Source organism: Tamandua tetradactyla, chromosome 6 (assembly GCF_023851605.1).
Source record: "Tamandua tetradactyla isolate mTamTet1 chromosome 6, mTamTet1.pri, whole genome shotgun sequence".
Lineage (NCBI taxonomy): Eukaryota > Metazoa > Chordata > Mammalia > Pilosa > Myrmecophagidae > Tamandua > Tamandua tetradactyla.
This window is the reverse complement of record NC_135332.1, coordinates 50,406,654-50,416,945: the sequence shown is the minus strand read 5'-3', so window position 1 is coordinate 50,416,945 and position 10,292 is coordinate 50,406,654. Positions and strand designations below refer to the sequence as shown.

General features: G+C 50.5%; 1 long non-coding RNA gene across 1 annotated transcript; it reads right to left on the bottom strand.

Moving 5' to 3' along the window:
• Nucleotides 1–921: 921 nt before the first annotated feature.
• Nucleotides 922–1,924, bottom strand: LOC143686014 (uncharacterized). Its single transcript, XR_013176856.1, has 2 exons — nucleotides 1,673–1,924; nucleotides 922–1,002 (listed from the first exon to the last, which is right to left on the bottom strand). It is a non-coding gene; the product is annotated as an uncharacterized LOC143686014 (long non-coding RNA).
• Nucleotides 1,925–10,292: the final 8,368 nt, after the last annotated feature.

Here is a 10,292-nt window from a genome sequence, read left to right as displayed (position 1 = left end):
CCCCACCCTGCCCCGGGAAGCCACGCTCCAACCCTTCGACCAGCGAGGTACCTTCTGTGTTCTCGGAGGTTTACTCCCCACCAAGCTCTTCACCCGTGACACCCCGTTTCCCTCCACACTGACTTTCTCCGATTCGGCTTCCCAGCTCAGCCTCACCTCCCCAGGGGAGCCCACTCCCTCGTGGACTCCCTTCTGCCTGGATTTGGGGCGACTGCCTGAACCCTTCAGCAGAGCCATAAGAGTTGCTGCCCCCTTCACCCCGGTGCCGTGTCACTGATGATGGGCCAGCGAGAACAGAGCAGAGAAGGGGGCGAAGCTGCCCCTTGGTCAGCTGGTGTGTGTGGTCGCTCAGCGGGTGGCAGAGAGAGAGCCCCCGTGCCCAATCACGACACCCCTCCCAGAGAGGAACAAAAGGCTGGGGTGGTGTCCAAGGAAAGGACAAAGGAAAGAGTGAGGCTTCTTCCTGCCTTCTCCCAACAGTGAGGGCAGATTCACAGTATCCACTGTGGCCCTTGGCCGGCTGCCTCTGAACTGGTCCCAGTGGGCTCGGCTGGAAGGGTCTCCTGTTTAGGAAACTGGTTCCCTGCAGAAGGACACGGGGGCGAGGGCCTGCCCCTTAGGGCTCACACATACCCCTCTCTGGAGCAGCATTTCCCCTGGTTTTGATCTACTGGTGTGCAGACCCGAGCAGTGATCCCAGACGGGCTGCTGCAGCAGAGGCTAAGGAGGGGCTAAGGATGGGGGCGCTTCTGAGAACCCACAGGGAGTGGGAAGGGGGTGGGGCCCCTGGGCCAGCAAGCTGTGCTGGGGGCCTGCTCAGTGCTGGACACTACGCTAGGTGCTGGGACTGCAGGGAGAACAAGACTCCCTCCCTGACCTCAGCAGGCACCTTGGCCAGCCCAGGAGATTGTCACAAACAGGACACACCAGAATCCTTCATTTCAACCAGAGATGCAAGCTCAGCAGAGGGAAAAGGTCAGCTCAGCCACCTGGACCATGCTCCTACAAAGAGATGGGGCTAAATTAATCAAGATTAATGTGATCTCATGAACTCCTCTCAACACCCCAATGAAAGGAAACTGTTGGGCCCACATTTTACATGTGAGAAATCTGAGGCTCAGAGAAAGCAGGTAATTTGCCTGAGGTGGCCCAGGAAGTGGCAATGACCACAAAGCCTGCTCTCCCACCAGGCCAGGCGGACTTGGGCTTATCTTTGGAAGGTCCTCTGAGGAGCTGCCTCACCCCTTCAGCTGCCTCCCCTTCCCTACTGCTTGCTCTCTCAACATTGGTGAATCAGAAATCACACAGGCATTGGAGGCAATCTTCTAAGGCAAGCCCCTTACCCACTCTGAACCTTGGTTTTGCCTTCTGTTAAATGGGCTTTTATCACCCTATCACAAAGCTTTTGTGGGACTTAATGAGGGAATCTTTATGATAGGGCTCAGCCCAGAGTGGGGACTCAATGAAATCCCAGCTTCCTGAGAACAAGCACATCCTGGCCATGGGGGAAGGGGGTAGATGTGAGCAAGAGTCTTTGCCCCCAAAAAAGCAAGTTGGGATCCCAGTACTGGAAGAGCAGAGTGAGTTTTCTGGGCCAGACTTCAGGGTGCTGGACCCTGCCGTGATCTAACCCGGACCCTCACCGGGCCAGACAGGTCCCCATCCTGCTTACCCTTCTAGGCTCATGACAGGCCAAGCCGCCCTGCTCCTGCCACCTCCTGTGGCTCAGCTGATGGGTCACGTGGCCACGTGGGCCCTTGTCCTGGCCTGTCCCAGCCTTGACCATTCCACAAGAGCTGGTCAGGCTCACTCCCGAACTGGAAATGCCCCAGCGGGCAGGGCGGGCAGCGGAGAGGCCTCGCTCCATCCTCCATCCTGACTCGCTGCTCCTGCCCCGTTCCCCTGACTCACTGGCAGGGTGGCCACTTCCTCCCGCCAGGCCGGCCGGCAGTTGTGCTGCCTATAAATAGAGGCGCGAGATTCCGCGTGGCCCCGTTCACGGTGCCGGCATCCTGCCTCCGCCCTCCTGAGCCCTGAGTCACCGGCCCCGCTGTGGGCCCGCCCAGCCGGACAGGCCTGTGCCGCTGCCAAGGTCTCCGAGGGAGCCACGGGGCATCCAGAGAGTCCCTGGGGGAGCAGAATGGAGCTTAAAGAAATGCAGCTGGCGTTTCCTCCCCGGGAGGCCAGCCAGGGCGAGGAGCTGAGTGTGCAGAGGGGCTCATGAGTGAGTGTGCAGAGGGGCCTGTGTATGTGCATGCATGTGTGCGTGCGTGTGTGCATGTGTCCCTGCAAAAAAAAATCAAGGACCAAACAGGAATGGGGAGAAGTTTTGGGGCCCTGAGCCCAACAAACGGCCAACTGTAAATTCTCAGTTTGAGTGTGGCCTCCTTGGGACCTGTGCCTGGCCATCCCCTACAGCGGTCGCCCCCCGACCCCACCCCAGGCCTCTCATTAGTCTCCATCCCCAGTTGTCTCCTTTTGAGCCTGGGCCACCATTTTATTTATGGAATGTGTTTGCTTTTGGTTTCTTGTTCATTTCTTTGTCCTCCTCTAGATCCACTCAGCTATATGCTCCACGAAGGCAAGAGCCATGTCTGTGTTTGTTCACTACTGCACACCCACGTAGTGCTGTGCACATACCCATTAAGTGAACAAATAAATGAATAGCCTATGTACACATGGATGCACACTCACACGCATACCCGTTCACACCCCACTCATGCACACACCCGTTCACACATTCACATGCACTTACACAAGTCATGCTCTCACACACTTGCACGCACATTCACACTCACACTCACTTTTGCTCACATACACTCACACATGAAGGCCTCTTAAATGACTTGGGAAGCTTGAGCAGGCCACTTCCTCAGTGTCACCTCCAGTTCTTGCCCACCTAGGTACCCCCAGGATAAGAAATTCCAGCTAGGGAGGTGCAGCCTTTTCAGGTCCTACCACTCTTCCTGGAGGGGTGAGATATTCTGATCACACACAGGAGTTGGTGATTTCTTAGTCCAGACGGACGGGTGGACAGCCTACTCCTGCTCAGGGTGGGGGGAAACAGGTTTTTGCCCTGCTTGAAAATCCTTGCTGGCTCCCTGTTGTCCACCCCACCGAAGGCCTGCCTCCATTGCGTGTGTTTTCATCATGGGCCCATCCTTGGGACCACAGGGAATTTCCACACTTCTCCCAACACTCCAGGCTCCTCCATCCCTCCCTTCCATGCACAAGCTGATCCTCCCACCGAGAAATGTCCAGCTCCCCTCACCTGGTCCCATCCATTGCTCACCTTGCAAACTCCTATTTGCACTTCAAGATGCATCCAAATATCATCTCCCTCAAGTCCATGAGCCACATTAATACATCCTCTGCTTTCCTCTCCCCCAATTCATCCTGAATTCTTAAGAAACACGAATGCATAGAACCAAGGGCTTGGCAAGGCCCTCCGAGACCCACAGAAGTTTGCAAACATTTATGGAATATGTGTGGGGCATTTCTTGGTTGCCACAGTGACAGAGACTGCTGCTGACATTTAATGGGCAACCCAAGGCCCAGGGAGGGGAAGAGTCTTGTCAAGGACATACAGTAAGTTGGGTCCCACGGTGGTCAGACTGAGGCAGAATGCACACTCCCCTGTGGAAGCACCCCTGGTCGATGGGCCTGAGAGTGGCCCCTGACCCCAGCTCCTCAGGCCCTGGGCCGGCCGCACAACCAGCACCAGTGGTCTTGTGGGAAATGTGTCTGGAAATGCCCCCCTAGCTCCCACCAGCTGCTGCACCTTCTTCTGCCTGCACTGGCAGCCAAATGCCTGACGTGGCCGAGGATGTGCCTGGAATGTGGAGCGAGCATCCCCTGGGAGGTTGTGGGCTGGGGCTGCAGTTCTACAATTACAGTGCCCAGCTCCATGAGCTCATCCAAACGCAAATAAAGCCACCGTTCTGATCTGAGCCTGGGCGCTAGTGACCACAAGACTCCAGGGCCCAGCCTGGCCATGGGAAGGGGGAGGAGCCGGGGGTCGGGGGCGCAGAGCAGAAAGGCCCAGTGTCCCTTCAGTGGGGTCCTGGTGCAAGAAGGCCTGGCTGTCTCAGTGGGGCCACCACAGACCCCTACCATGGCTGAATGCACTTTTTTAAAACTGAAAATTATATACAAAAAAATAGAATAGCACAACAAAACTGTTTCCCCATTACTCTGCCGTGACAGTCACCAACCCACGGCCCCTCCCGCCTCATCCAGCCACCCGCCCCCATCGGCATCCCTCCTCCTGTATTATTTTGAAGCAAATGGCATCATTTATCCATAAATATTCCAGTGTGCTTCTTTAAAAGGATACTTCCTTTAAAAAAAAAAGTGACAGAACATAACCGCAAACACCATTATCACACCAAAAAATGAATAATTCTAATGTTATCAAAGAGTCAGTGTTTAAATTTCCAACTGTTTAATCATTTTTTTATTTTTTTGCTGCTTTTTTTTTGCATGGGCAGGCGCTGGGAATCGAACCCAGGTCTCTGGCATGACAGGCGAGAATTCTGCCACTGAGCCACCATCGCACCACCCTGTCTAATAATTTTTATTACAGTTTCTTTTTTTAATTCGGATCCAAATAGGATCTACACATTGCAATTGGACAGTATGGTTTTTTTTTTTTTTTTTGAGTTTCTATTAGTTTAGAGTTCTCCCACCCCTTTTTTTTCCACTTGCTAGTTATTTACTGGAAAAAAATGCTTATGTGTCCAGTGGCATTTCATTCTGTTCGGATTTTCATTTTGCGGATTGCTGCCCTGTGGTGTAGTTTAACATGTTCTTTTGTTCTCTGCTTTCCCTGTAAATCTTAGTGAGAAGTAGAGACTTGATCAGATTCAAGTTTGATTTTTAATTTTTTTTTGGAAAGACATCATTAGTTGGTATTGAATTCTTTTATCAGGAGGTACATAATGTCCAGTTCTTTTCTTTCTCTCTCCCTCCCTCCTTCTCCCTTTCTTCCCTCTGTCTCTTTCCTTCTTTCTTGTGATATTAGCAGTCACTAATATTTCAAGACTATATCCGTTAATTCATTAGGGACTGTAAAATAGGATTGTTCTGGCATTCCTTCTATATTGGCTAGTTGGAGTTCATCTATAAGAGAGACTTTCTCTCCACTATCATTTGGTTACATAGTGATTGCATTTGCAAAGAACTTTTCAAGGATATCAGTTGACACTGGAGTAAGCAGCCCAGAGAGGGCAAGTTCCTCACTCAAGCTCACACAGCAAGTTGGGAGCCAGGGTAGGACTCACATCTAGATCTGCTGCGTCTCATGCGGCAGAGGTCTGAGGCAGGATGGGGAGCAGCGAGGGCTGGAGTCTGGGGATGACAGGCCTGGACTTGAATCTAGAAACTTCCAGTCACAAGCAGTGGGGCTTTGGGCAGATGTCTCAGCCCCAATGCCCCTGTAATGCGGGATAATCCCCCCTTCCTGATGCAGCTGAGGTTCACCAGTGTCAGCTGCCCCTTAGAATGAAGGAACCTGGAGAAGCCCATAATATGGGTTCATTTACAGAGCTCTCCACTCCCCAGGGCCTCTCACTTCAAAGGTCTTTTAATGGTCCAGGACCTTCCCAGTGCCAGGGCTGCCCGCAGAGGAGAGAATGTTTCTCAGGAACCTCAGGCCTCTCCCAGCAATGCAGTGAGCTCAGGAACAGCTACATAATTTGTGGGGTCCCTTGTTCAAAAATTATTAAGAATTTCAAGACAGCGAGAGTAGAGTCTGAAACCAAGCACAGGGCCCTGTGTAGCTGCCTGGTTGCATGTCCCCAAAGCCGGCCTGGGCGATCTCCATCCCAGTTTGCATTTGGAGTCATGTGGCCCATGTGTCTCATTCCAGGTCAACTAAACTTTGAGTGCTGAGTCTGGGTACACTGACTGTCACCAGCACAAACTCAGATCAAACTAACTCATGTGAAAGCGGAGTTTACAGCGAAGCAGATTTAACAATCAAAGTCACACAAATGCAGTTTCTTGGCTTTTAATCTTTTGAGTCAACCGATGAACAAAAACGTAAAGGCTCGATTACAGTACAGAAGAAAATGTGTCAATAGCCCAGACAATATAAAAATAAATATATATCCGACAAAGGTGAAGTGTGACCAGGCAGAGAAGATGGTAAGGAAATTCGTATTTGTTCTTATCTGAAAAACAGTGGGAAGAGTCAAGAAATATTGTGTAAAGTTGACGAACAAAAGAAAGAGACATTTAGGTATAGTCAGCCGAGCTATACTACATATGCCATAAATTTTTAAGTTGAGAAGAAGGAGGTAGGAGTATAAGTGAGTTAAATTCTCATGCACCTTAGACACTGTCTAAGTCAAGAAATAAGTATATAAACATATTACCTAGAGTTATGGAGGTGAGCACGAGAAAAAAAATTTTTTTAAATATGTAAAATAGTTTGCTTCAAGAATGAAGCTGGGGTGATAAGGGAAGAATAGGGCAGAAGCTTGTTGGTTTCCTATATAAGCTTTTTAATACTATTTGATTTGTTGCCATATTCATCTACTTCTTTGATAATAATTAAAAAATAAAAAGAGGGTGGGAATCTATTGCCCCATATAAGCCAAACACTGAAAAGCTGGGGTTGCTATTTCTAGCTGACTAGTTCAGGACTGTATTCTCGCAGGTCCGACCACGTAGCCTCGGGTCAGATACTTAAAGCTCTTGATCTAAGGGTGAAATTCAGAATATTCCAGAACAGGACTCTGATTGGATCTCATGTCCACCCCTTGGACCAATCCAGAGAGTGCGGGACTACGGCTGGCATCACCAGGTCATGTGACTAGCTGGCTGCAGGAAGGTTGAAATGCCCGGGGACCACACTGAGTAGAGGAGGAGCCGGTCCCCAAGGAAGCAGGTGGGGTGCTGTTATTGAAAGAAGGGAAGAAGGGATGGATGCTGGGGACAAAATCAGCAAATGCCCATGACACCGATTCTATCAGGGGCCAGGCCCTGGTTCCAGATATGGAAGGAGATGACTGCAGCATGAAGTCGGGAGAGAAGATGGAGAAAAGGAATTGAATCGCTGCTACCCAAGGGAGAATGGAAAGAGCCATAAATCATATTCACACGAAGTTCTGTGGGGCCCAACAAATGGCCAATCTGCTGCCAGCTGGGGCTTCGTCGTGATTCCGAGCCACCCCGACCCCAAGGCTCCCTGCTCGAGTCCAGGGAGCAGGCGCTGGGCCCCAGACAGACTTCGGTTCAGACCCCAGTTCTGCTCAGGGAAATGACTTCACCTCTCTGCGCCTGCTTCTTGCTGTTGGACGATGATTCCAACCTGGCCATCGGATGGGATCTAGGAAGCTGAGTGCAGAGCTCAGCCCAGAGCAGGCACTTTCCTTCCCTCCCAGAGCCCCGCAGCCACTCACCTGCGTTTCCATCTCATCTCTGAAGGTATCAAATTGCGTTAGTTCCTGGGTAGTTTAAGACCAACTTCTTAGAGTTGTTTCATTCTCCGGTCCCTAGAAGGGTAACAGAAAATTACCCGAATGTCTAAAATAACCTAACTGTACCAAAATTGTCAACATACATCCCCACCAGAACAGAAGCTCCGTGAAGGCGGGTAAAGCCTTATTAACTTTTGCATCTTTCCCCTGGTACCAGTATAGTGAACACTGTTAATAAACACTTTAAAATTGAATAGATGAATGGGTAAAGGAATGAATGATGCCCTAGAAAGGGCACTATGAACACAAGGTAAGTTTGCAAAGACAGGCCCCTGGCAGATGCTCCAGAAAAGTTGTTGGCCAGCCAAGGATAAGCAAAGGCAAAATGTGTACCCAGGCATGGGGGCTGGAAGGAAAGGCATGTTGGCTGAGACAATGAGCATTCATTCATTCCATAGATATTTATCAATCACCTGCCATGTGCCAGACACCAGGCACCTATCAGACAAACAGATGACTCTCCCCTGCGCTGGTTTGAAGTTGTTCTGTGCCCCAGAAAGGCCATGTTCTTTTAACCCCTTCCTGTGGGTGCACACTTAATGTAGCTGGGATCTTGTTAAGTTATTTCAATTTGAGATGTGACCCACCCCATTCAACATGGGTCTTAGCATTTTTACTGGAGCCCTTTATAAGTTGATAAAGGACAGAAAAAGCCCAGAAAGCTCAGAGAGAAACACACAGAGCGCTTGGAGAGAGCTTAAAGAGAAAAGCCCAAGAGAAGCAAGCAAGGTCGCAGAGAAGCTCAGAGAGGTCACTGGAACCAGGAGCTGAAGGCAGCGAACCCCGGGAGTGAAGGACCAGCAGACACTGGCCACGGACCTTGCTACCTGACAGAGGAACCCTGGATGCCAACAAGGCTGTCTTCAGAACCCAGGTATCATCCTGTTGATGCCTTAATTGGGACATTTTCATGGCATTAGAACTGTAATTTTTAACTTAATAAATCCCCATCGTAGAAGCCAGTCCATTTCTGATATATTGCATTCTGGAAACTTTAGCAAACCAACCCCCTCCTCCCTCCCCCCCCCACACACTATCCTTAGGGCGCTGCCCTCTGGGCTGTGATGAAGCCTGGCAGTGGCCCCTGGTGGGACCTGGCCCCCACCCCCATGGCTGACTTCTCCTAGTAATGTGTTTATGTTAACTGCAATCACAGCAGTAACCGCTGATAGAGAACCTACTATATTAGGACCATTTCAGTTTTACGTAATTGAAACGCGTGTAAGCAAATATTTAGGAAAATTTGTGGCTCATGTATTAACTCCTTAGAAACCTCAGAGCTTAACTGGCTTCTGGCATGACTGGATCCAGGTTTTCCAAAGACACCACTAGGACTCCCGGCCCTATGCCATCTCTCAGCTCTGCTTTCTTCCATACTGACTTCATTCCTAACCAACAAATGGTAAAAGTGATCTCTGGCAGCTCCACGCCAGTTATCCTAGCAAAGAGCAAGTCAACACTGTGGCTGAGAGCCCCAGAGAAGGAGATAGTGGTTCCCAAAGAGAGTGGGGCTGCTATTGGGGCGGAGATACCCGGCAGGCGGCCTCAATAGCGCCCCAGAGCCACCATGCACCAGACACACAAATGAGTGTCGGTTACTCCTCCAACAGCCCTATGAGGTGAGACCATTCTTGGCTCCACTTTATAGATGGGGAAAACAGCTCAGAGGAGCTAAGTCACTTGCCAGAGTCCCATACCTACCAAGTGGTGGGTCAGAGAGCGTGGGCCCCCTTGGGGGAAGCCCTTGTCTACCCACTCCTCAAGGCAACGACACATAAATCACTGACAGCCATTCCCCATTTACGCCCATCTTCATGCATCCATTCTCGTTTGACATTTCCTGAAGCAGTGCAGTGCAGACCCTGAAGGCAGGCTGCCCGAGTCCCCTAGACACAGAGCCTTCATGTGGGGTGCTTTATTTTGAAGTTGGTATCTGTTCTAGTTTGCTAGCTGCCAGAATGCAATATACCAGAAACAGAAAGGAATTTAATAAGTTGCTAGTTTACAGTTCTAAGGCTGAGAAAATGTCCCAATTAAAACAAGTCTATAGACATGTCCAATTTAAGGCATCCGGGGAAAGATACCTTGGTTCAAGAAGGCCAACGACGTTCAACGTTTCTCTCTCAGCTGGAAGGGCACATGGCAAACATGGCGGCGTCTGCTGGCTTTCACGTGGCTCTACCAAAAGGGACTCTCTCCAAAATGTTTCCTTTTAAAGGAGTCCAGCAAGCAACTCCACCTTCAGTGAATGGAGACACACCTACATGGAAATCATCTAATCAAAGTTACCACCCACAATTGGGTGGGTCACATCTTCATGGAAACAATCAAAATACTCCCACCCAGCAATACTGACAGAGGATCAAAGGGCATGGCTTTTCTGGGGTCCACCACACATTCAGACCAGCACAGCATCCCAGGGCAGCAAGAGTGAGGGCAAAGGGAAGGGAGGTGGGGAAGCAACGCAAGGGGGTGACAGCTGCACTGCTACTACTTTGCAACTAACCACAGACAGCCCATCTGCTGGGCCCCCAGGGCTGTCTCCAGACAAGCAGTATGAAGAATGCACCTTGAACAGTCCATGTAAGGGAGGAGGAGAGCATTTATCCTCCTAGTTCCTGACTCCCAGTGCTCAAAGTTGAACTCAGAGAATTAACTTCCCCTGCACTTCTGGGTTGTGATCTCCAGCCTCTCTGACAGCCTTTTAGGAAGCCAAATCTCTTACCCTAGGATGTGGTGTTTCATCCAGGTCTGGGAGGAGCCAAAGGCTGTGGACAAGCTGTTGATCAGCTTCAGCTGTGTAACTGC